Source organism: Bos mutus, chromosome 27 (assembly GCF_027580195.1).
Source record: "Bos mutus isolate GX-2022 chromosome 27, NWIPB_WYAK_1.1, whole genome shotgun sequence".
Lineage (NCBI taxonomy): Eukaryota > Metazoa > Chordata > Mammalia > Artiodactyla > Bovidae > Bos > Bos mutus.
The window spans coordinates 9,408,625-9,436,321 of record NC_091643.1 but is presented as its reverse complement, the minus strand read 5'-3'; the positions used below and the strand labels follow the sequence as shown (position 1 = coordinate 9,436,321).

General features: G+C 46.2%; 1 pseudogene; it reads left to right on the top strand.

The window, feature by feature from the left end:
* The first annotated feature begins 3,220 nt into the window (after positions 1-3,220).
* LOC102270029 (small nuclear ribonucleoprotein Sm D2 pseudogene) lies at positions 3,221-3,573 on the top strand (annotated as a pseudogene).
* Positions 3,574-27,697: the final 24,124 nt, after the last annotated feature.

The following is a 27,697-nucleotide window of genomic DNA, read 5'->3' as shown; positions in this document are numbered from 1 at the left end:
GAATACTGGAGTGGATTGCTATTTCCTTCTCCAGGGGATCTTCCTGACTCTGGGACTGAATCCCATTGCAGGTGGATTCTTTACCATCAGAGCCACCAGGGAAGCCCAGCCTGGCTCCATACTGTTCTTTAAATGAAGTTGAAAATTCCCCTTCAGATCTTAGTCCCTGGTTGTGTTGGTTTTGTTTGCTTGCTCGGTTTCTTTTCTTTTTTTAAACAACAAAAAAAAAACTTTTTATTTTATATTGGAGTGTAGCAAATTAACAGTGTGGTCACACTTTCAGGTGGACAGCAAAGGGACTCAGCCATACGTATATATGTGTCCATTTTCCCTCCAAACTCCCCACCCATCCAGGCTGCCACATAATACTGAGCAGAGTTCCCTGTGCTATACAGTAGGTCCTTGTTGATTATCCATTTTAAATATAGCAATGTGTGCATGTCCACCCCAAACTCCCTAACTATCCCTTCCTCACATTCTTCCCCCTGGCAACCATAAGTTCATTCTCTATGAGTTCTGTTTCTGTTTTGTAAATATAAGATCATTTGTATCATTTCTTTTCAGATTGCACATATAAGAGATATCATGATATTTCTCTTTCTCTGTCAGACTTACTTCGCTCAGTATGACAGTCTCTAGGTCCACTGGTTTCTTTTCTAATTAATTATTTTTAATGTGCAAACTTGTTCATCAGGAATTTTTTAAGGGACTACTATATTCCAGTACTGCTGCTGCTAAGTCGCTTCAGTTGTGTCCGACTCTGTGCGACCCCATAGACGGCAGCCCACCAGGCTCCCCTGTCCCTGGGATTCTCCAGGCAAGAACACTGGAGTGGGTTGCCATTAGTTGCTCAGTCGTGTCCGACCCTCAGCGACCCCATGGACTGCAGCCCACCAGGCTCCTCTGTCCGTGGGATTTTACAGGCAAGAGTACTGGAGTGGGGTGCCGTTGCCCTCTCCATTCCAGTACTAGCTACTAGGAATTTAATAAAGAGCAAGACTGGCCAGGACACCTGCCTTCTTGGAATTTACCATCCAATTGGACAGGGGTGTTGTGGGAAGCAGAGATCCTCAGAGGGCACCAGGAGATGCTGCCTCGTAGATGGTGGCTTACTTTGTTTGGAGGTTTGACTTTGCTTTGTTTTAGAAGATTGGCCACTGATGATGGTCATTCGGGTATAGTGCTTTCAATGTGATCTTTACTTGTTTTGTTCTTAATCAATGACATCTTGGGCCATAACCAAAACCTCCTCTTGGCTGAAACTGCATGAATGATCCATCCCAAATTGCTTGGAAATGTCAGGAAGACAAGCACATTGGCTACTGTCACCAATTCAAGTCAGCACTCGAGAATAACCCATCAGCGACCTCTGAGGCCAAACGCCATGGACTGTGGTCGCCTCTTCATTGCCAGGCTCTGCAGTGGTCCCTGGAGAGCATTCGTCTAGGTGACTGCCCTGGGCAGAGGTCTCTTCTTCAGGGTGATGGCATCTTTGCAGGGACTGAGCTGGCATCTCATACCAAGAGTTTAGATCTAAAATGAAAGGCACTTAGAGGGAAGGTCTGCACAAGACTTTTCCAAAAACATCAGTTACAGACGTGCAGAGAAGCTCCTGATGGGAAGATATGGAAACTGTACGCTGATTGAACACTCTCCCCAGTGTTTTCTACACAACCTGGGGAGAAGCTGCTCTTGAGACAGACCCTGGAGGTCACAGCTGAGAAATTGCCATTTAACCAGACCCCCCAGGTTAACCTGGCATTCTACCAGCCCTCCTTCCCTCCACATCCCAGAGCCTTTCCTCTGGGCCTCCTAACTGTGCATTCGCTTCCTTGGAACCTCAGAAACCAGCTTCCAGGCAGATGGTGAGCCTGGAAAGAGTGGCTACCTGAAGGCGCCATGTTTGACCAGCCATCACTGGGGCTTGCTCATGAATGCAGTGTGGGCAGAACACGGGCCATCTCCTAAGTTTCCAGTCAACAGCATCATCTACCCCTCCATCTTCTGGAAACCTAGATGTGGGGTTTTTTTATTTACCTTCTGAAGAAAATCAGTTCCAAGCATAGAATTGGCGGGATTCCTAAAAGCTGTTAATATTCATCCTTCACCATGTTATAAATCTTCTCTAATGCGTCCCCTTATGAGAGCCAAACAGACAAATTTCATATTCCTCTCTCCTTCCTCTTCTCCCTTCTTTCTTCTCTTCTGCCTCCTTGCCTCCCTCTCCCTGCTAGCAGGGGGGGAGCGCGAAGGGACACGTGGGCCTCCGACTTTCTGTTTGTGCATAGGAATTACTCTCAAGGCAACAATTTTCCCAACAACGATGTAATTATGAAATATTACCCAAACACATTGGGTATTATTGAATGTGCCATTTCTGGATCCTGGCCAAAGGCTTTGGCAGAAACGGGACTCAGAGGAGGAGAGGAGGGAGAAAAATTATGCACACGTCTCCCTTTCCGCCCTGCTGTTGAATTAAACCACATGTAAGTTTTGTAGCCGCGCACAGCAGAAAGGAACAGCTCCAAAACACATGTTTCGGAGCAGAGATCTTGTCTAGGGGATTTTGAAAATTAGCGGCTGAAACAATAGAACATGAAGTCAGGGCATGTGGAAGTGATTGAGGGCCGCTGCCATGTACAGTAAGAGCTGTTAATCAGCGCCTCACTACTGGCTGCTCGGAGACAGGATTTGAGTAAACATGGAGCTCTGCTCAATCACTAAGCTGAGGGTCATGAGGACCCCAGTGTCAGGGATCCCATTTACCCTTGGGAGGGAGGCAGAGTTAATGACACGATGAATTCCTTAGCAAAGCAAGCCCTAGATGGATGCTAGGCAGAAACCTCATCCACAGGGTAGTAATTACATGTGCTCAGGGCTCCGAGGAGTCCTGGCACTTTTTCCAGCCTTGAGTACCAAGCCATTGCCAAGAAGCACCCCCAAAGCTAGGGTGTGTACGGTCTCCTTATATTTCATTCACCCATTGGTTCATTTATGAATGCCTTCATACATACGTTCAAGCAGTACTGATTGAATAACTACTATGAACACTTACTGTGGACCGTGTAAGAATCTGATCTCTACTCTGAGAAGACCTACTACCTAATGAACACAGAAAACCTATCATTATAAGCAGCTAAATTAACTATAGAACACGTGGGCTCTCCCTTGCTCTCTCTTCGAAAGGTCAAAGCATTGCGGATGGTAGTGACTAGAGGGCATGGCCACCACCGTGAGCCTTCTCAACAAGCCTGGGAGGCAGGTGACCCTGGAGGAGCTGCAGGAGTGGGAGGAGGAGGAGTTGAACTTGGGGCCACTCTCTGTGCTCACGCAGTCGGTCAAAAACAGCACCCAAGGGCTCATCAACCGCCAGAACAACAGAATGCTCCTGGGCTGGGTGAGGGCGTTCAACACATGTGAGAGAATTTGCAGGAGATGTGGACCCAGGTCCCCAAGAGTGGCAAGGGCAAGAAGTCCAAGCCAGTCAACAAGGACCACTGCATCTCAAAGATGCTCCTGTGCAAGTACTCGGTCACCATAGTCTCACAAAACCCACACATTGCTTGCAAGTAGAGGCCCCCCTCCCTGCCATCAGAACTTTCCCGCTTGTTTTGTGAAGACCTGCCCTTTGTACTTGGGATAATAAAGTCCTGAGTTTAAAAAAAAAAAAAGAAGACGTGACATCAGGAAACATATATGGTGGAAAGTAAAGGAATAATGCAGACAAGAGACTTTCAAGGCATTTAGGAGAGGGTGCCGAGACTGCTGTGGTCCAGGGTCACCTGAAAGGGATGAGGTTGGAGCCGGGCTGTGGATGGGAGGGAAGGATGAGAAGGGGCACTCCAGGGGAGATAGGCCAGCCTGAGTGGGGCTGAAGTCCTTCTTTTTTTCCATTCACATGTAAAAACTATGCAAAAGCTCCACCATCCAGGACAGGGCTGAGCAGAGGAAGCTGACACTGACAAGAGCTGCCAGGAAGGATGGCCAGTGATGCTTCCATTCGGGTGGGCCCTACTTTACTCTGACTGGTAAACTTTGTAAGAGGAGGAGCTTAGGACCCACAGAGAGACACCAGAGGTGCACAGGCACTGAGCAATTATCTTGAAGAAGCAGCAAGAATGGGGCAACTGCAAGCCAAGGAGAGGGCTCTCAGGACACACCACAGCTGCTCCCACTCTGGTCTTGGACTTCTGGCCTTCAGAACTGTGAGAATATTAAGTACCACTGTTTAAGCCACCCAGTCTGTGGTATTCCATAACGGCAACCCTCACAGACTAATACATATGGCTTTTCTCATTGCATTTGCTGATGTAAAATATATTAACAAATTTTACAATGTTAATTCATGCTTGTGTTCTAAGGATAGACCAAAGTGATTTAGGATGACTTAATATTGCTTTTTAAAAGCATACTTATTTCTTCTTGGTTGCCATGGGTCTTCATTGCTGTGCGTGGGTTTTCTCTAGTAGCAGACGGGTCACTCTCTAGCTGTGGTGCACGGGCTCCTCACTGCAGTGCCTCCTCTTGTTGCAGAGCATGGGCTCCAGCGTGCCGAATCGGTAGTTGTGTCACTTGGGTTTAGTTGCCCCAAAGCATGTGGAATCTTCCCGGACCAGGGATTGAACCCTTGTCCCTTGCCTTGGCAGGTGGATCCTTAACCACTGGCCCACCAGACAAGTCCTAAACTATATTAATCAAGACAGAGAAGTGTTGGTACAGGAAGAGAGAGATATACAAGGGATCAGACAGTCCAGAAACACATCCAGATATTTATGGAAACTTATTCTGGCACCCCACTCCAGTACTCTTGCCTGGAAAATCCCATGGATGGAGGAGCCTGGTAGGCTACAGTCCATAGGGTTGCTAAGAGTCAGACCCGACTGAGCGACTTCACTTTCACTTTTCACTTTCATGCATTGGAGAAGGAAATGGCAACCCACTCCAGTGTTCTTGCCTGGAGAATCCCAGGGACGGGGGAGCCTGATAGGCTACCGTCTATGGGGTCACACAGAGTCGGACACGACTGAAGTGACTTAGCATAGCATATTCCATGACAGAGAAAGTATTCACCCTTCTGGAAACAGGAAAGGGTGAACAAAGTAGGACAAATTCCTCCAGAAAGAATCTGAAAAAAGAAAATCCAAATGACCAATAAATGTATGAAAAATGCCCAACCACATCAGCAGTCAAGGAAATAAAAAAGACCACAGTGAAATACTAATGCGTAACTTACAGTGTCTGACAATGTGATGAATCGGCAATAATATGGAGTAACAGGAACTCATATCTTTTGTCAGGAATTTAATCTGAACAACCACTTTACAGATGGATTTAGGGATATATATAGTCAAGCTGAAGATGTACGAACTCTGTAACCCAGCTATTGCATTTCTAACAATCTATCATAGAGAAACACAAGTTTCTCTATAGGCTCAGAGGAAGTGCAAAATGTTCAAACAGCACTATCTGTCATGGGAAAAACTGGATATTTTGTCTAAATTTCCATTAACAGGCAAATTTCTGCCTTGCTTCTGAATCCTCAACACTTACAACAATTCTTAATAATACTGCTCTAGGAATATTTGTTGCATCGATAAATCAGTGTAAAAGAAAGATGTTCCCAACTCCTTCCATCCATCAGGAATCTAAGTGGGAAAAGAGGGCTTTCAATAGAATTTTCCATGTTGTCTCTTAGTCTGTACAGCCTGGGGTTCACCTCCTCAGGGCCTGGCGATTTGTGATTTATCTCTTCTACAGCAAACTGAAAAGAAGGTTCTTGTAGCTTCTCATTTTTATGCCTCCACTATTACTACTAAAAATCACCATCATGGCCTTCTGGAAAAAGAATTTTCTCCCCTGTAGGCTTTGTCACCTACTGGAAAAATATTTTCTACCAAAACACATCTCCACCAAAGCAAGCACGTTTTCTAAAATGTGACATAGCTCTCTCTGTATCTATCTATCCATCTAATCTACATGTATTAATGTATACTCTTACTCATGTGATCAGAGATATCAGTGCTTCTGATGCCCTATTTGTCAACTAGCCTGAGTGATTAGCATGAGTTCCTAAGACTTGGAGCCTTGTGACACTACGAATCCTAGGTCACCGTCAAAAAACTTCCATGGGGACATTGATGCTGGAGGGCCACCTTGATCTGTTCCTTCAAGATAATCCATTACAGAAGCTTCATGAAACCTGGTCCCAGGGTCTCAAAACGGGTGCAGAGAGTTGCTGCCTGATGCAAGTCAAGCCGTCCATCAGTGATCCACATGAGCTATCTGCTCACAGGGCTTCCTTTTGTGGGAAATCATGTTGATATCCAGAAGACTGGGCTGTACTGTATGCAGTTTATCCAGGAATTCTTCACATGAAAGATTTGGCTAGACGCTCTGTCTGGTAGCCTGGATTTAATCCTGAAATGAAGAAGAAGGCAGGGGGAGGAGTGGGTTTGTGCCAGACTAGCCAAGGGAGGTGATCAAGATGCCGAGGCTAATCACCCATATTTCTTTCTCAATGATCATATCTAGGGAAGAATGTCTTGGTTTTGACCTGCTTCTTCTTAGATCTCTCCTGATTGCACCTGATTATGGCTCCCTGGGCATCAATCACGACTCTAAGCCAATTAATTGCTAAACACTGATAACCAGACCTTAAGGTTTCTGACTGCGGATCTGGTTTTATTGTGTAGATGTATCTCTACACAGCCTGCATTGTTCCCCGAAGTCTTTACTCAGATAGTCTTAAACAAAGGTATTGCAGATGTTCTTAAATCAATTAATTGAAGGAGACTAGAGAAGAAAACTTGTCTGGTTTCTCATTTCCAATATAACAACTAAAGTCATTCTTGTTGAACTACTAGAGGAAACATCTTAAATCTTGCCTAATATTTCCAGTCAGACTCAGATAAGACCTTACAACACAATCAAGGATGTATTCTGAATGTTTCTTAATGACGCTTTTTCTACACCTACTTTATTCTTCTTTTCGCCACCAGTGTTGGCATGGTAGGAACCATGGGGCTTGAATCAAGAAACGGGCTCCTGATGCCAAAATGATGTGAAAGTCAGTGACGTGGAAATCCAGGATCAGACAGACCGATACAGCTGCCATATAAAAGCTATTTAGGGTGTTACTTTTCATAATTTGTCCCTAACCTACACATCACTACAGTGTGGAAATGAGCTTGGAAAGATCGGAAGTAAACTTCCCAAGGTACAGCTGCTAACTAGAGCAATAATCCAAACCCAGGTCTGTCTGTCTTCCCCCAAAACCCACCGCACTAAGCAGACCGTTCTTCAAAATGGCAGCTGTAACCATGGTCCCCTCTTAAGAAAACTGCTCAATGCAACACATTCATATGGAGAACAAGCCTGAGATGCTTTCTCAAATGCACTGTCCTGGTGAGGTCATTATTACCTCTGGCTGAGCTGAATGGAGCAAGGGTGAGCCCTGCCTCTAGCTTTCTCAGTTGGCCAGTCAACAGGTTGACCAGCTGCCCATGAAGCAGCTCAGCCCAAAGTGCACGGCTCAGAAAGGACAATGACAATTCACTCTATCCAGTCAAATGCTCCTTCTATTGGACTTTAACAGAAAAGACAGGAAAGAGAGTCAATAGCTAGGTTTGTGGGGGATGGGGACGCAAAAAAACACACAGAAAGAAGACAAACCATGAGGGCCCAAGAGTGAGCAGTGTTGGGAGGAGCAGCAGACCTGAGACAGCAGAATAAAACACATAAAGGATGGAGGGTGGTGGTCTGTTGGTAGTCACCTGTGTGCCGGAAGTGGAGAGGAAGGCATTCTGCGTCACCAGAACCGTGGGGACCAGGAAATCACAAGGACGGCGAGCAGCGGGCGGAAGGCAGAATGCAACCTGGTGACTAGAGCTGCACAGTTCCAGTTCCCAAACTGTGTTCCTTTGTCTTTGAGGCCAGCTCTGCACCTCTTTCTGAGGATGCTGTGACATCCCTGCCTCCCCTGTTACAGATGTATTCTTGCTCTGAATCCACCTCCCTGAGGATCAGGGGATGCAAGCTGACCAGTACCCTCCCTCCCTTATACCATGCTCCTCTCAGGGATGAGCGCCTGCTCAGCTGTCTCCTGCTCCTGCTGTGGCCCGGCCAGGGGAGCGGCCAAAGCATCTCTGCTAAGCCGGCCAAGTCTCAAGTCTTCACTGGTACCCAAGAGGGGCCTCTGGTTACAACTGCTGGAGATGTAGACCCCGTGCATCATATGACACAGGGACAGCCTAGAAACAGTGTGAAATGATTTAACTAATGGAGATGGGGTGGGTGGTTTCCCACCCTGCTTTTTGCTCCTTCATGGGATTGTGGGCACCTGCTGGTCTAAGATTCCTGATGGTCTGTGCTTTGGAGATACACGCTCAGGGTGGCCTCGTGAGTTTTGCCTAAACTTGAGGGTCGGCTGGCTTCCTGCATGTCTTGCTACTTGCGTACAGCCAGAACTCAGCAGATGGTTTCTGACCAGGAATAAAGTTGAGAGGAGGGAAATGAGGAAAGGTCAAAAACTCCATTTGAGACCCAGAAACACAGGGGGCGCAGTCATAAAAGAACATGCTTGTCCTCCTCCTAAGGGCCCTGGATCTGCCCCAGAAAGAGGATCCCCCTCTGCCCCGACTTGAATGGGGAACGGCGGCCAGCAGCACACTCAAGACAGAGGACCAGGCACGTCTTTTGAACATCAAAGAGCCCACAGGCTTCCTGGTGACCTTGGCGGAGGGAAAGAGAAACGGGGAAGCCCCAAGCCCCGTGTTGATGGTATAAACATAAAACGGGACCCAGTGGAACATAATGTTTCCCTTTATCTCCTGACTCCAGGAGTCTTCAAACTGCCCGCTGCGCCCTGAAGCTGGGGAATTAGGAAGGAATTGAGATGTCTTTCTTCATTTGGAGAGAGAGAGCAATGCAGAAATTATAACTCATCCGAGGAAAGCCTCCTAAGGGATTTTCACCTTCCCTGTTCTGGGAAAAGATTTTCTTCCAAGAAGTCTCACTCCCATCATTGCAAACCCCTGGCTCCCTCCTCCAGGGTCTCTGCCTCTCTGTCGCTTTCCTTGTCTCGGGACTCAGCGCCTAGCCCAGGGACTTGTCTTGAGACAGCACTAATAAGTATTTGCAAAATAAAAGCATAATGAAGGAATGAATGAGTATCAGATGTCTTGTTGGAGGGGGCAGAGTATAAGCGCGGTCCATCCGTCAGCATTTTATCATTGCACTCAACTTTGGTGAATCTATACTGTACAGCAGCCAATTGTCTGTGTGTGTAGCGGGCAGACAAGAAGAGCCTTAGACATAGGACCTACACTCAGGAGCCTTCAGTCTACCTAAAGAGAAGACATATGGGCCCAATTACAGGAATGTGTGCAGTGTCTCAAACTATCACCCAGGGAGCACTATTTAAAGTTGCAAGTTTCCCAAGCCCCACTCACCAGGGCTTCTGATTCAGATAAGGGCCCCCAAATTGAACATTTGAGCCAAGTCTGTATGTAATTCAGAAGCTGATATAAACCAGTCTACTCTTGGAGAAACACTGACATGTGGGGAGAAATAGACCCACTGGGAAGGTATTGAAGCTCTTGCCTGGTCTCTTCAATGACCTCCCGTGACTCCTGAGACCTTTCCAGCATCCTCCCTGCCCACACTACCTAGCCCATGATGACTCAAAGCTCTAAACCCTGTATTGAACGGATGCACTTGGATCTCTGTGCTCTCGTCTCTGGCAGAAAGGTTGAGATGACTCAGCAAAGCCCGTTGCCTGGAGGCTAAGAAACATCTTGGGAGAATCAGCTCCATCCTTCAACTCTAGGCCCCTGCTTTAGTTCTTGCAGGAAGTCCTAGGGGAAGAAGGAGCCCGTCACAGTGGGCTGGATTTTCAGAAGTGAGGGACACTAGGAAGATGGGCTCTGGAAAGCCGACTTCCCTTCCCATTCTCCTCTGAGTCACCTGGAGAGCAGTGAGTCTCTGCATAACAACTCAAAGGACCATTTTATGAAAACTGTATAATCATTAGAAAATGAGCAGCTCTCGTCCAGGACACTTAACACTGAAGAAAAAGGAAGAGACACCTCACTCCCGCCCACCTAGGTCACAGCTCCCAGCCTGTGGAAGCAGAAGCTCCCGGGAGGAGGGTGGGGAGGGGGGGACATGGAGTAATCACGCAGGGGGCACAGTCATTCACCAGCACCTTCAAGGCAACCCTGGAAGTCCCCAGAAGCAGCAGGGAGGAGGTGGTATAGGGTTACAGGGTCATCAGTGGGGAGACAACCATTTAAATTTGTGTCAAGACTAGTTGTTACCCCCAAATGGACAAAATTCTAAAACATCTCCCAAATTCATCTGCATGTCTGCCTTATCTTTGGATGACTATTCAGCCTCATGTTGGGTCTGCCTGTCTCTCATTTCTTCCCTCTCCATTCTACTCACTGTACTGCAGCCATAATTATCTTTTTAAGCTGTAAGACTGGTCATATTTCTTCCCCATTGACTACAGAATGAAGTCCAGACTCCTGCAGACCCTTCAGAGCTTGATTCAAGTGTAAGGTCCTCCAGGAAACCGCTTCTGGCTTCCTGGGGTAGAATGGGACATGGTCCTTGGCCTCTGCTTTACTTCGTACCTTCCTTCCTTGAAGCCGGTATCACATTTCGTGGGCTTTATTTATTTACCTGATTCTCCTAGACTGGAATCTCCTTGAGGGCAGGGCCTGTGTCTCTCATTCATCTCCACCACTAGTACCCAGTACACTACAAGTTTAACAAACGTTTTGTTCATTCATTCATTCATTACTGCCTTCATATCAACCCCATCCAGAACTATTACCTCCTTGTCCTGAAGTATGCTTCCATTCCCATCACTGAAACTTTGTGTCTCTTCTTCCCCTTGCCTGAAATGTTTTCCATTCTCTTTTTCAGTCTTCTTATTTCTTTAGTTTTTCTGTAACCAATCATTGCAATACAGCAGATCTTTGAGCCTGCTGTTTTCTGTGGTGTTTCTACAGACTCTTCCTCACAGAGCCTTGTTCCTTTGTGTGGTTTGTAATTTGGGGTTATGAACTCACTTTTGGTAAGGTGCCCCAGGCCACTACCAATCAAGAACCACTTCAAGCTAACTTTGTAGCTTATAGTTAGCTGTATGATAGAGGTAGTATAAAGTTAAACCCCAATCCCAGGTGAGAATACCTACAGTAATACAATTCACAAAGGAAACAGCTTTCATTTTTTTTTTTTAATCCAGAGCCCAACCTGATAAGACAAGTTTCTCTGTTTTTCTTTGCCAGGGACCACATTCTCCTAGACCATACTTTCCCTGGGGATCTTGTTTTGTGTGTATGAGGGTTGTGTCCATTCTATCTTCTTACCTTGTATGGGCCCAAGATCAGAAGATTCATAACAGACATTCAACTCTAAGACCCCAGATCAGAGATTGGCAAAGAATGGCCCAAGGCTCAATTCCAGTTTACTGTGGGTCAAGCCCTCCTACACCTGTTGCTTACTGCATTCACACTACAAAGCATTGAGGTGTTGGAACAGAGAACCACATGGGCTCTGAAACCCACAAATATTTACTATCTGGCGCTTTACAGAAGATGTTTGCTAATTCCTGCTCTAAACCACAAGAACTATCAAAAGCACCAGCAACTCTTACCTTTTTCCAAACTCAGTGATGCGTTTCAAAGGAATTTTGATTCCAGATGGTTTAGCTGTATTAAATGGGGAGATTTCCTAGGATGTCTAGTCTACCACATTGCCAGAAGGTGAAATTAACCTCTTCTTTCTTTTTAGCCTTTCCAAAGGCTCAAAAGATCCAAAATAGAACCTCTCTCCTTCCCCAGTGATTTCAGTTCATGGTATCATTCCCGATGCTTCCTACACCCTTTGCAGAACCTACGGTTCAGCAGTTCATTGTAGGTGTGTGTTCTCCAGTTTGCATCAAGCAGGTAATTATTCTCATTTATGAGGCTGTCAGCACCTTGAGAACAGTGTTTATCATTTAGATCAAGACCTAGTCTTGTGAATTTAGAGAACTGGAGCAATCCTCAGGGTCTACAGAACTCTAAATCTGGCGAGTTAGAAAAGCATCCTTGGCAGTGGGAAATGAGCTGAAGGCAGAAATGAGTGATCAGGCTTTGAGTTTAGATGAAACGGTCCAAATTCAAGTTCTGTCATTCACTAGCTGCATGATATCAGTAGTTACTTTCTAAGTTCAGGTCACTTCATCTATGAAAAGAGAATGACATATCTTCTGTGAACAACTGGGAGACTTGGAATGGATGCACAGTATCTGATAGAAATAGATGACCAATAGGCCATTATCATGTTGTTATGGAAGCAAGTTGTTTATTAATGCTCTTGACAGTACACTTAAAGATTTCTTTGACTATTCTAATACTCGATGCATCCAAGCTGGAATTTTATCTACATTTGTATCCACATTTGTGAAACCTAGACCCTGGAGAGGGAAATGGCAACACACTCCAGTATTCTTGCCTGGGAAATCCCATGGACAGAAGAGCCTGATGGGCTACAGTCCACGGGGTCACAAACAGTCAGACGTGACTTAGTGACTAAACAATAACGACAGACAAGGAGCATATGAAACTCAGAAATTGAGGAGCTGGGAAGGACGCATTCCTAGATCTTACAAAAATCAGACTCCCAGCATCTCAGGTCTGACCACAGAATTTCTGCAGGGCTGGAATATGAATTCACCAAACAGTCGAAGCCACTTAATCAGTGAAAAGTGCTCAATGACTTGTCACTGTAACAATTACCAAAAAGTGTGGCTGACTGCTACTGTACTGGATAACTGATTCTTGTTTTGCACTTGGCATTGGCCTCCTTAAGCTCTGTGGGTGTCGAGACCCACCGTCCTCGCAGCCCTAACCTCTGCCAGCTAGTCCTACTCTTTAGAGAAGAACAAATTCATTCGCCTCTTCTTTCCTTTCTATTAGCATTTGTAAGAGGGGACATGGGACCCAAGGCAGGAACTTAAGAGCAAGGTGTGGTAGCCTGAGGTTGCAGCCCTTACCCCCAAAGTAACTTTTACCTACACCTTCAGCACTAGTTTGGGGCTTCTAGAAGTCTAGTCTAGGGGCCCCAGGGAAGGGTTTGGACTAGGGATGGCAGGGGAAGAAGGCACAGATTTACTTATGTTCCCAATCACACAAGATGCACGAGGCATTTGCAGGTGAGAAAACTGGTCCTTCCAGGCACAGGGCTTTGATTTCTTAACACTGGGCACATTTGCATTACCTTAACCTCTTTAAGGTCTTGCCTGTGACTGGCACAACCCGCAGATCACCACGCTGCCCCTGACCCCCTGGGATTCATCAACACTCACCTGCTTCATGCAGTTTTCTCTTCCAGACATTGAAAGGGATTCCCACTCCATCCTCACTGCACCTAAATACACTCTGCCCAGATCTTTCTCCCCAGTTCCCATCATCTTCCTGGTCCATCAATTCCAACTTGCTTGATTATGAATTTTTAAATCTACTTGTCTGTTCCTTGCAGTGTATAGTATAGGTGTTCTGCGTTTGACTATTTCAACCATTGTTTAGTAAGATGTTTTGCATCTGACAAGGGAAGTTAAGCAATCAGGAATATGTAATTTATGCAGTTTTCTTTTTTAAGAAGGTAACTATACTTTTCAAGTAAATAAAGTAGCAATACTATGGTTTACTAAGTCATCTAGAGTGATTTATAACAAGCAATGAAAAAATTTGCAATTCTAATTTTCCCAGTACATAAAAAAGTATTGCAAAAAGAGATCAAACCACAGCAGAAAAATGACAAAGAATATGAACAGACAGCTCACAGGAAAAGATATAAAAATGGATTTTAAGTATAGGAAAGTGCACATAACCTGATACATAAGAGAAAAGCAACTTCAAACTATATCATCTAACAATGTTTTTTTTTTTTTACTTTCAGACAGGCATAGATCAAAGATTTTGATAATACACCCTGTTGGCAGTTTTGTGAGTAAGGGTGTGGGGAAACAGTCCAGTTCATGAGCTGATAGGAGTGTCATGTGTGACTTGGCAGTATTCATAGAAATGAACCCACCTTTGTTCAAGCAATTCTATTTGCAAGAACTTATCAAACACATGTTTTCTCACATACACATGAAACAATATATTCACAAGGTTATTCATTGTAGCACTATTAATAATAGCAAGACCTCAGTGTTCATCAACAGAGAACATCACTCAAGTAAATAGCAGTATAGCCATACAATGGAATACTATGCAGTTGTCAAAAATGAAAGGGAGTTATTTCTTAGAGAAACTTTTTATATTGTTATGAATATATGTTAAGTGAAAATAGCAAAGTGAAGGACAGTTTGTAACATACATGGTTATCATCTGTACCAAAAATGTCGGGGAAAGGAGAATATATGCAGATACTTTTATATTCAAAGACTATCTCTAAGAATACATAGATATTCAACATGGGTTGCCTCTGGAGAATAAAACTGGATGTCTGGGAAAGAGAGACATGTATCATTTTCTCAACCCTCAGAAGCAAAACAAATATGGGTGGTGGTGGGTGGAGGGTCTATAACATCTTCAGTCAAACAACAATTTTAGGTAACCACTACACTTACAAAAACACAATTTTGGACAACTCCGTTCTTACAAAGATTGTCACATTAAGTTCTTTTACTTTATAGCTTCCTTTATGGACCTTTATTAGCCCACACCCATGAGAGCTACCCTCCTGCAAATATCTTCAGCCCAGCCTGGTTCCAGCCTGCACTCTGAGCTGTGTCAACCTTCCTAAAACACCTAAGTCATGTAAGGGAGACTGGCTGCACTGATCAGCCTGGAAAGTGGACAAAACACTCAACAGGGAATTGTATGTGTGCTCTGTGAGAGTCTCTGGGCTAGGTGACCTGTAGGAGAGAAGATCTGGCCCTTAAGGAGCCTGCAGAGTGGTAGAGAATATAAAACATTCACACCAAACGGTGGCCACGCAGGGCCCAACATGGCACATGACGCGAAATCTGCACAGACAACATTCCGTGGCGTTCACAGCAGGGAGAGGCTCCAGCTGGTTGGAGGAAGCAGTAGGATATAAATCTGGTCTTTAGGGAAAAGTAGCATTTAGACCCATGGAGAAGGGAGAGGAGAGTCTGAGCCACATGAAAAGATGCTCAGTGTCACTAATTATTAGCAGAAAGCAAAACTATGATGAGGTACCACGTCACACTGATCAGAACAGCCATTCATCAAAAAGCTTACAAATAGCAAATGCTGGAGAGGGGGTGGAGAAAAGGGAACCCTCCTACACTGTTGACAGGAATAAAAATTGGTGCAACCACTATGGAAAATCATATGGAGGTTCCTTAAAAAACTAAAATAGAACTACCATATGATCCAGCAATCCTGTGCTGTGCTTAATCACTCAGTCGTGTCTTGACTCTTTGCGACCCAATGGACTGTAGCCCACCAGGCTCCTCTGTCCATGGGATTCTCCAGGCAAGGATACTGGAGCAGGTTGCCATTTCCTTCTCCAGGAGATCTTCCCAACCCAGGGATCAAACCCATGTCTCTTATGTCTCCCGCATTGTATTGGCACATGGTTCTTTACCACTAGTGCCACCTGGGAAGCCCATATATATATATACGTATATATATATATATACGTACACACACACAGTGGAATATACATACATACACACACAATGGAATATTGCTCAGCCATAAAAAGAAATGAAATAATGCCATTTGCACAAAATGGATGGACCTAGAGACTATCATACTAACTGAAATAAGTCAAAGATAAATATTATATGATCTCACTTATACATGGAACCTAAAAAGTAATACAAGTGAATCTATTTACAAAACAGAAACAGACTCATAGACATTAAAAACACACTTCTGATTACCACAGGGGAAAGTGAGTTGCTCGGTTGTGTCCGACTCTTCGTGACCCCACGGACTGTACAGTCCATGGAATTCTCCAGGCCAGAATACTGGAGTGGGTAGCCTTTCCCTTCTCCAGGGGATCTTCCCAACCCAGGGATCGAACCCAGGTCTCCCACACTGTAGGTGGGACCACAAGGGAAGCCCAAAGGGGAAAGTGCGGGAGTAAATTAGGGGTAGTTATGAACATATACTGGAGAAGGCAAAGGCACCCCACTCCAGTGCTCTTGCCTGGAGAATCCCAAGGACGGGGGAGCCTGGTGGGCTGCCGTCTATGGGGTCGCACAGAGTCGGACACGACTGAAGCAACTTAGCAGTAGCAGCAGCAGCAGCATGAACATATACAGGCTTCCTTGGTAGCTCAGCTGGTAAAGAATCTGCCTGTCAGTGCAGGAGACGTGGGTTCAATCCCTGATCCAAGAGGATCCCACGTGCTGCGGAGCTACTAAGCCTGTGCGCCACAACTATTGAGCCTGTGCTCTTGAGCCCGGGAACCGCAACTAGAGAAAAGCCACTGCAGCAACAAAGACCCAGCACAGTCAAAATAAGTGAATAATAAAAGAATAAAATAGATAAGCAACAAGGATTTACTGTACAATACAGGAAGCTATGTTATAATATCTTGTAATAACCTATAATGGAAAACTGTCTGAAAATCTATACATATATAACTGAATCACTTTGCCATACACCTGAAACCAACATAATACTATAAATCAATTATATTTCAATAATAATTTTAAAAAGAGAGAGAGAAGAGCTTCAGCAGAGGGGACCATCTGAAGCATCTGGATGGGACCCTGAGCCCAGGAAGAGCTTGGTGGGAGTGAGCTGGGGTAATAACCATAAGACTTCCATTTCAATGGAGTTCTTTCCTGCAAATTGTCACGTGATGACCCCCTGACTTGGACACTTCCATATAAAGCAACGAGGGCTCACAGAGATTGTTTGAGGTAAGTCACCCAAGGTTACTCAGGGGCAAAAGTTGGTTTTAAGTTGGGAAACTACATAGTACTTTGCATGAGAAGGCACTAAAAATGCCATAAACAGGTGCTGGTTGGCACCCCGTTGCTTGAAGCTAATTTCTAAAGTTCTTTTCCAGAGTTTTAACATTCCCCTTGAGTAAATAATTTTCCAATATTAATTTGCATGATGACTCATTTCTTAAGGTTAAATTTCTCCGGTAATTGCCAAGTTAAACTTCAGCCTGCACCCTCTTAGAATCATCCAGAGTGAACTACTGTCTATTCCTTCAAGTCAGGTGGCCCAGACCAGTCATTCCAGCCCATCATTTTCACAGCAGGTTGTTCACTGGTTTTGTGATGACTTCAGACCAGTTAGGTCATGCACATGGAGACCCGTTATCTTTGTCTCCCTTTTTTGTTGCTGTTATCGCTATTTTATTTTGTTTTGCTTTTAATAAGGATTAAAACAGGGGAAATGATTCTGATACACCTTTAGGAGAGAAGGGACTGGATTTCGTGTTATACCTATTCTGAAATTTCTCCTCACCTGATATAACTGTTGATGTAACTGAACTGGGTCAGTTGCAAATAATCCCTTCCTGTGAGATGCCTGATGTTGGGTGCGTGGCTAGGTCGCTTCAGTCATATCTGACTCTTTGCAACCCCATGGACTGTAGCTCTCCAGGCTCCTCTGTCCATGGGATTCTCCAGGCAAGAATACTGGAGTGAGTTGCCATTTCCTCCTCCAGGGGATCTTCCTGACCCAAGGATTGAACCTGCATCTCCTGCAATGCAGGTTGATTCTTAACTGCTGAGCCACCGGGGAAGCCCTGATGTTGGTTTGCTTTTATTATTCTTATATTGATTTCTAGTCCCCTATTAGTGAGTGGACTTTCTGTTTTATTTTATTTTGTTTCTCTTGACCTTGCTTTATCTGAGGTCAGGTAGTGTTGCTGGGTAAATACTCTAGAGAAAGAGCTCAACATTGGAGAGAGAAGCCCTGACTCACAGGGTCACTGCCCTCATTCACGTCCTGGGTTTTCTGAAGACATTTGCTAAGTGAGAGAAAACTTCTTCACCCGTGTGAATCTAGAACTTCCCAGGACTCCAGGGTTTCCTCAGTTTGTTACCCAGGGAGCCACTTGGGGGCAGGGGTGTGGACCAGTTCATCCTCACCCTCATCACGAGACCTGGATGAAAAATACACAGTTGGTTTTTATTATTCCTAGAGATATTCTGCAGGCTGTGTGTGGACAGCCCTACTGAACACTGAACCACAGCTCCCAGGTTCCTGCAAGCCTCCAGTCATGACATGTTCATCAACCAATTATTGCATAATCTCATTTTAGGTCTGCTGCGGTTTAAAGACAGCTTTAAAGATATTCAGAAAGACTAGAGATCTCTTCAAGAAAATCAGAGATATCAAAGGAACATTTCATGCAAAGATGGGCTCAATAAAGGACAGAAATGGTGTGGACCTAACAGAAGCAGAAGATATTAAGAAGAGATGGCAAGAATACACAGAAGAAATGTACAAAAAAGATCTTCACGACACAGATAATCATGATGGTGTGATCACTGACCAGACATCCTGGAATGTGAAGTCAATTGGGCCTTAGAAAGCATCACTATGAACAAAGCTAATGGAGGTGATGGAATTCTAGTTGAGCTATTCCAAATCCTGAAAGATGATGCTGTGAAAGTGCTGCACTCAATATGCCAGCAAATTTGGAAAACTCAGCAGTGGCCACAGGACTGGAAAAGGTCAGTTTTCATTTCAATCCCAAAGAAAGGCAATGCCAAAGAATGCTCAGACTACCGCACAACTGCACTCATCTCACACGCTAGTAAAGTAATGCTCAAAATTCTCCAAGCCAGGCTTCAGCAATATGTGAACCGTAAACTTCCGTATGTTCAAGCTGGTTTTAGAAAAGGCAGAGGAACCAGAGATCAAATTGCCAACATCCGCTGGATCATGGAAAAAGCAAAAGAGTTCCAGAAAAGCATCTATTTCTGCTTTATTGACTGCCAAAGCCTTTGACTGTGTGGATCACAGTAAACTGTGGAAAATTCTGAAAGAGATGGGAATACCAGAACACCTGATCTGCCTCTTGAGAAATTTGTATGCAGGTCAGGAAGCAACAGTTAGAACTGGACATGGAACAACAGACTGGTTCCAAATAGGAAAAGGAGTTCGTCAAGGCTGTATATTGTCACCCTGCTTATTTAACTTATATGCAGAGTACATCATGAGAAACGCTGGACTGGAAGAAACACAAGCTGGAATCAAGATTGCCAGGAGAAATATCAATAACCTCAGCTATGCAGATGATACCACCCTTATGGCAGAAAGTGAAGAGGAACTCAAAAGCCTCTTGATGAAAGTGAAAGTGGAGGGTGAAAAAGTTGGCTTAAAGCTCAACATTCAGAAAATGAAGATCATGGCATCCGGTCCCATCACTTCATGGGAAATAGATGGGGAAACAGTGGAAACAGTGTCAGACTTTATTTTTCTGGGCTCCAAAATCACTACAGATGGTGACTGCAGCCATGAAATTAAAAGACGCTTACTCCTTGGAAGGAAAGTTATGACCAACCTAGAGAGCATATTCAAAAGCAGAGACATTACTTTGCCAACAAAGGTTCGTCTAGTCAAGGCTATGGTTTTTCCTGTGGTCATGTATGGATGTGAGAGTTGGACTGTGAAGAAGGCTGAGCGCCAAAGAATTGATGCTTTTGAACTGTGGTGTTGGAGAAGACTCTTGAGAGTCCCTTGGTCTGCAAGGAGATCCAACCAGTCCATTCTGACGCAGATCAGCCCTGGGATTTCTTTAGAAGGAATGATGCTAAAGCTGAAACTCCAGTACTTTGGCCACCTGATGCGAAGAGTTGATTCATTGGAAAAGACTCTGATGCTGGGAGGGATTGGGGGCAAGAGGAGAAGGGGACGACAGAGGATGAGATGGCTGGATGGCATCACCGACTCGATGGACGTTAGTTTGAGTGAACTCCGGGAGTTGGTGATGGACAGGGAGGCCTGGCCTGCTGAGATTCATGGGGTGGCAAAGAGTCGGACACGACTGAGCGACTGATCTGATCTGATCTTAAAGATATTTGTTGTTGATGCATTAATTCATGGCCAACAACTGGATACCTCGCTCCTGAAGGAAGTGTATCTAAACTGCGTCCTTTCCAGGGGGCACGTCACAGTCTTCCTGTGCTTGGGGACCCTGGACAGCACTTAGCCCTCTGCTTGGGTGGCCAATCTAAACTGCAAAATCACCAACAAAAAAGCACCCAAAAGGTAAAAAGACATGGCACTAAACAGATCACAAAAAGGACATCTGTTTACAGGAGGAAAGAAGAAGGCAGAGAGGGTCTCCTCGTTTGACCTCCGCTGGGAACATGCACATCAAAGATCCCGATTGTTCATTGGCAGGTCGACAAATGACCCCAAAGCACTGAGTAGGTGAGTTCACAAACTCAGAATTTGCAAATAATGAGCACTGACGAAATATTAAAATTGCCTCTGTGTGTGTGTGTGTGTGTGTGCACAGAAGGAGTGAAGGGGCAGTCTGAGGCTGGGCAGTGTCAGGCTAGTGTCCAGCCAGATCAAGGCCACAGCCACCTCTCCAGTGCCTTCCTATGGATTAGAGGTGCCCTGTGGCAGCCTCAGACTCACGACTCACAGCTGAGGAGAAGGCAGAGGATGGGAGGAAAGGAACCCCTTCCCTGAGGGCGTGGAGCTTGGCCCAGCATTGCCTGGACTGTGCTGAGAGAACACAGACAGGAGGCCGGGCCCTTCTCACCGCCCCGGGCCCTGCACACTGCTGGCCAGATGCGGTGGCGTAGACAGGCCAACTCTGTCTTGAAAGAGAAATGAACCCTTCAAATCGGCCTGTCAAGGAATCTCAGAAGGGTCCTCTTTGTCTCTATTTCCCCCTCTGACCCGTCTTTTGCTCCAGGTCTTAATTTCCCTAAAAGTCCCCGTTTCCAAGTGCTGTTGTAACAAATGGCCACACACTGGGAGCAGGCGGGCAGGGGGAAGTTACAGCAACGGAAATTTGTCCTCTTACTGTTCTGGAGTCCAGAAGTCTGAAATCAGAGGTCAACAGAACCATGCTGTCTATGCAGGTTCGGGAGAAGAAGGTATCTTTATCTCTTGCAGCTTCCAGTGGCTCCCAATCCCCCTGGGGTCCCTGGCTTATAGCTGACAAGATGGCTCATTGCTTCAGTCTCTGCCTCGTCTTTATGAACTTCTTCCCTGTGTGTGTCTAAGAACACCAGGCACTGGATTCAGGGTCCACTCTCATCCAGTGTATGATCTCATCTTAACTAATTACATCTACAAAAACTCTATCTCCAGATAAAGTCATATTCTGAGTTTGCAGATGGATCTGAACTGAGGGTTGTGAAAGTGTGAAAGTGTTAATTGCTTCGGTCGTGTCCGACTCTTTGCGACCCCAATGGCTGTAGCCAGCACGCTCCTCTGTCCATGGGGATTCTCCAGGCAAGAACACTGGAGTGGGTTGCCATGCCCTCCTCCAGGGGATCTTCCCGACCCAGGGATCAAACCTGTATCTCCTGCATTGAGAGTGGATTCTTTACTGTCTGAGTGGAAATTATATTCAATCCACTACCGCATATAAATGAAGTCAGGGGTACATCCTGATAATAAGGACCTTGACAGTCATCTGACCTCCTTTGCCCAGAGCTCGAGACTATTCTCAGGGTTTCCATGATCACTTCCTGCCAGTTTTAGGGGCTCTTTGGTCTTGTGTCCTCTTCAGGCTGAAGGAGTTTGAATCCATGGTAGCCCAGGAAAAGAAAGAGAAGGAAAAACAAATGGCAGCCATAAAGATAAACACTAAAAATATTTCACCTTGAAAGTTTATGCAAATATGTGCAACCTCTCCAACAACATCTTAAAGTTTGCTGGGGCCCAAGGACAAATTCCAGGACTTTAGAATTGCAACCAGAATGAAACAGGTTAGACATTAATGACCCCTTTGGCCGCAGTGTTTTCCACAGACTCATAGATAGAAACGTGGCAAAGCACAGCTTCATCACACAAGCTCTGACGCATTCCCTAGGTCAGCTTGCCCTTTCATCTGCTCTGAGCATCGGGATCTTGACCATGACCTTGAAATGAGTCCAGCTGGTTCAGGTATATTTCTGCCTACAATCTATCCACCAATATCTAAGCTTATGTCCTTTTGACAACAATGATATAATTTTTTGAGAATGATTCCATCCACTGCTCTGTAAATACCAAATCCAGTTGACTCCACAGTTTTTCAGACTACTCAGCATCCTTACATCCTCCCCCATCTGTCCGGGTGTCCCAGGTAGATTCCAGGTGGACAGGTAAACCAAGCCCGACCAATTGGAGCACCAAATACTTCAGGCCACAGCGGTTGGATGAAAGTTGAGTATCAGACACACTGGTTAACAATAAACCATCAACCAAGTCCAGTTTACTTACTCTGATCCAATCATGCAAACAGATTTTTTTTTTTTAATACACAGACTCCTTTGGATAAAAGTTCTCAGTTACTAAGACAGAACTTCCCTCCTGCTTCTCTTCTTGAGAGAGTCTCTGGGTAAGAAAGGGGCTAGCATGCCCTGCACCCTCACAAATGGAGGGTGCCTTGTGCCTGGCATCCTCAAGTCTAGATGCCATCCCTGACTACCCAGGGCAAGTCTGCCATGTAGATCTCTTGCCCTTCTTGCTCAGAATCAACTGTCTACCCCAGGCTTGCCCTGAGCCCACCTTGGCCACCACTAGGGATAGACATTGAGTCTCTGCCAGCCCACCATATAGTTCAGCGCCCTGCAAGTCCCATGCCAACCCCAAAGGCGGGCCACATCCTCTGCCACGGTGGATGCCACGACGGGTCTCCTGGCTGCCAGAGCAACATCTGCATGCCAGGGTGACTGAAGAGGAGGCAAGCCCCTAGGGCCTCCCAAAACCACCCTGTGTCACAGATGACCTTAACATGGCTGGGCACCAGGCTGGTGGGGGACAAACTCTGCCTTTCAGTGCGGCCCTTCTCCGGCCGGACACCTCTGCCCTCACCAGCGCAAGCCTGGGAAGGACAGATCAGCCAGTGTGAGTCCAGCTGTGCCCAGTCCCCACCCTGTCTCTTCCTGCCCACATCCTCCAGGCGGCACACACACTCGGCCTGAGCTTCAGAATACACTCACTCTGAGACTGCGTTTTCTCCTCCCGCCTCCCTGCCCTCTCCCCCTGCCTCAAGCTAAGCCAGGTTGTCCCCTGTGCCGTGAGGAGCTCTCTGAACCCAGATGTCCTGACTCCGTGGCTGAAATGTCAGAGGGGGCAGTAAAGAGACATGGACGTTTGTTTTCCAAGACAATAGTCTGATTTGTACAGCTCTGTTATTGTTGAAGAATCCGATTCTCAAAGTCCAGGGCTGACGATTAAGTGGTTCTTCCTCTTCACATTTCTTAAATAACTTTTCTCATTTCCTCTGTGGCTTCCCACCCCCAAACAGAAGAATGTTTGGAGCCGGGCCGTCCAAAAGAACTTTCGCAAGCATGGAAACGCTGTCCATCTGTTCCCTGCAATCCAGTAGCCACTGGCCAGATGTGGCTCTGGGGCTCCAGCGGTGTGGCTGGTGGGCCTGAGGATCTGACTTTGTAGTGCATTTTGTTTCAATTTGTTTAAAAAGTCCGGCCTGTCCCTACAATATTAGACAGCACAGAACTATAGTTCTCATTCTTAGCAAGGCAAGGGGAAAAAAGGGCTCAATAATCACCATAAAATCCGATACTCCCCCAGGCCACTTGAAAAGTGTTGCGTCATTCTGCAGCCCTCATTCCAGGGCAAGGGCTCTGGGTGGTTAATTACTTCACACCCGGAACTTTCCATCCTCACCCCGAGACATAGCTGCGGGTGTCTCGTTCTGTAGCATTCCACACTCCACCAAAGTCCCAACTCTGCAAAAGGTGCAGACCATTTCCAAGAAATAGGTCCCTAATCAAGACCCCCTGACTTCCTCATACAAAACTCATCCTCTGGAGAAGGAAATGGCAACCCACTCCAGTATTCTTGCCTGGAAAATCTCATGGACAGATGAGCCTGGTGGACTAGTGTCTGGCATCATCGCAGAGTCGTACACAACTTAGCAACTGAACAACAACAACACACAATCAGGCAGATGGTGATTTGGGGAAATAGTTCTTGATGGAAATGTGACATAAAATGAAGAGTGAAGTGACCTAGCAATATGGAATACAGAGTTTTGTAAGAAATTAACATTTGTGTATAGAATAATAATTGCAAATATTCAAACAATAAAGTCCATGGCTAAAGAAAAAAAAAACTCATCCTCATTTTTTTCTTTGTGTGTTTTTTCTTTTTGAGAGTTTTTTTTTTTTCCTTAGCATCAGGTTAGCCAAAACCTCAGGAACGCTTAGGAGGAAGGTCAGTGGATAGCAGGAAGCAGCTCGTGAAAGCCTGATCTCCCAGGGCATCAGGGGGTCACAGGAGAAGGGCAGCCTCCCGGGTTGATGTATGTTCTCTGGAAAATGTCTATCATCCCGGTTTCTTTCATCCTGCAAGCCTGCAGCCAGCTGTTGGATCAGAACCTCCCCCAAAGCTGTTGGCAGGAGAGGGTCTGTGCAGGGTCTTCCCTCCTCTGAAGATCCCCACCTTCCAAGACACACCTCCCTGCCCTATGAGTGCCCCCAAGATCTGGTGACCCTGGCCCCTTCCACATCCTACTGAGGCTGTTTCCTGAGCAAAAGCAAGGCCAGGTGGCCCGAGACCTGCCTGAGGCTACATCCCCAGGAAGAGGGTACATCAGCCTGGGGTGCACTCCCCCAGGTTGAGGTGCTCTAGGAAGAGGCTCAGAGTTCCGAAAGTTGTGTGGGGGCACGCTGTGTGGGCTCCCCTGACTCACAAGGCCCTTGGACCTGCTTCCCTGGAGCCTCATGGGGAGAGGGGTGCAGTGCCCTCAGCCATGCTGCCCCTGGTGCTTCTTTTTTCTTTTTTTAATTGAGGGATGGTGGATTGACAATGTTATGTAGGTCTCCGGCGTATAACACAGTGGTTCAATATTTGTGTAGATGATACTACTCCATTTTAAGTTATTACCATTGACGTGCCTACACTACAACGTGTACAACAGATAGCCATGGGGAGCTGTTGTATAACGTGGGGAGCTGTTGTATAACACAGGGAACTCAGTTCAGGGCTCTGTAATGATCTAGAGGGGGGCATGGGGGAGAGTGGGCGGTCCCAGAGGGAGGGGATACAGGTATATTTAAGACACACATGTCTTTGCACAGCAGAGATGAACACAACATCGTAAAGCAATTATCCTCCAATTAAAAATAAATTGTATAATTAAGTTATTACAAATGAACTTCTTTACAAAATAGAAACAGACTCACAGACTCAGAGAATGAACTTTGGGCTACTGGGAGGAGGGGTAAGGAGAAGCGATAGTTAGGGAACTGGGGATTGACATGTACACACTGCTGTATTTAAAATGGATAACCAACAAGGACCTACTGTGTAGCTCAGGGAACTGTGCCCAATGTCATGTAACAACCTAAATGGGAAAAGGATTTAAAAAACAACAGATACGTGTACATACATATAACTGAATCACTTTGCTGTACACCTGAAACTAACTCAATATTGTTAAACAACTATCTTCAGTTCAGTTCAATCGCTCAGTCATGTCCAATTCTTTGTGACCCCATGGACTGCAGCACGCCAGGCCTCCCTGTCCATCACCAACTCCTGGAGTTTACTCAAATTCATGTCCGTTGAGTTGGTGATGCCATCCAACCATCTCCTCCTCTGTCGTCCCTGTCTCCTCCTGCTTTCAATCTTTCCCAGCATCAGGGTCTTTTCAAATGAGTCAGTTCTTTGCATCAGGTGGCCAAAGTATTGGAGTTTCAGCTTCAACATTGGTCCTTCCAATGAACATTCAGGACTGATTTCCTTTAGGACGGACTGCTAAACAACTATACTCCAATATAAAATAAAGAGCTAAAAATAAAAAAATAAAGTTATTACAAAATAATGGTTGTATTTCCAGGGCTGTATATCCTTGCAGCTTAGTTCTTTTACATAGAGTAGTGTGTAGCTGTTAATCTCCTATGTCTCTCTTGCCAAGGCTGCTGACCAGATGCCTGTAGAGGGGGGCAGGCATGAGGCTTGGAGGCTAGAAGGTTGGAGCCACCATCCTTGCTGGGTGACCACAGGCAGGCCAGGCCAGCCTGCTCCTCTGTCACGTGCCTGCCCCTCACTGCTCTGCAGGGAAAGCAGATATGCTGACCTTGAAGCTCCTTCATCCATACTTCACTGAGTGCCCGCTGCATGCCAGGAATTCTGCCAGGAGCTGAGAAGATGCTCAGGGCAAACCCTCAGGGCCCTGCTTTCAGAGACCTTACTGTTCAGCTTGCAAATGCAAGAAAGAGCCCGCTCAGCTGTGCCAGGCAGGCACGCACACATGCACGTGCGCGCACACACACACGCGCGCACACACACACACACACACCCTGTCAGCTCTCCCTAAATGTTTGTTGACTCTGCGTAATTAACACATACTCGGGGCTGCTGTGAGGAGCTGCAGAGATGGTGCAGGATAAGCACTGTGTAAACACTAAAGGGATTACACACACATCCAGGGTGATCCGATCGCGGCCGGAAGGGAGCAGGGCTCAGCCAGGTAGGCGGCTCCCTGTGTCCCTGCGTCTCGTGGGAAGGATGGGCACCTGTCCCTGGAGGAGCCCTGGGACAGAGGACAGAGGTGGGATTTGCAAGGTTCACTGCCTGGCGGGGCAGGGGGTGGGGAGCAGCAGACAGGGTTTCCCCAGGCCCGGGGCAGAGAGGCCCTTTCAGACAAAGAATATACCCAGGCATGAAGAGGGCAGTTGGTTCAGGAGGTCGAAGTCTCCAAGTGTAGAAAGCAGAATTCTTCGCAATTCATATAAAGTGATTTTTTTCCTCCAGGTCTCCAGGTCTGAGACGCAGGGTTCTGCACACTGGCGCTCATGTCTCTGCGCTCAGCATCCACTGAAGGCTATGCTCCCTTCACCACCCTGAGGACACGGGCCTCTAATTTCCCAAAAGTGCTTCATCCTTTCTGAACTCAGCTTTGGTAAAAGCACAGAAACTCTGCTGCCATCCCCCAGTGCCTTGCCACCTAGGGACCTGCATTCTTTCCTGTCAAATCCCTTGCACTCAGGCGGCCACGGGTCCATTTGAGAGCTTGAGTATGTTCCCCTTTTTCTCTGCCCCAGGCAGGTACCGGTGACCAGCCTCGGGTGGTGGGTGCGTGGATGGATCTGGGCCCACAGGGACCTTCTCATTCCACAGAGCGGTTCATCTCCAACGACGGGACCATCATTCTAAAACCACTAACCCACAAAAGTGAGCCAGAGCGCCAGGGGTGCCTGACAAAGACACAACACACACAGACACAACACACACACATACACAACACACACACATACACATCACACACCACATACACATCACACACCATATACACACCGCACACACACCATACATACCACACACACCACATACACCACACACACCACACGCCACACATAGACAACACACACCACACAGACTACACACACACCACACACACGCCACACAGACCACACGTACACAACACACACCACAGACTAAACACACACACCACATACACACCAGACGCCACACAGACCACACATACACCACACACACCATACAAACTACCATACATATACCACATATACACCACACAGATCACA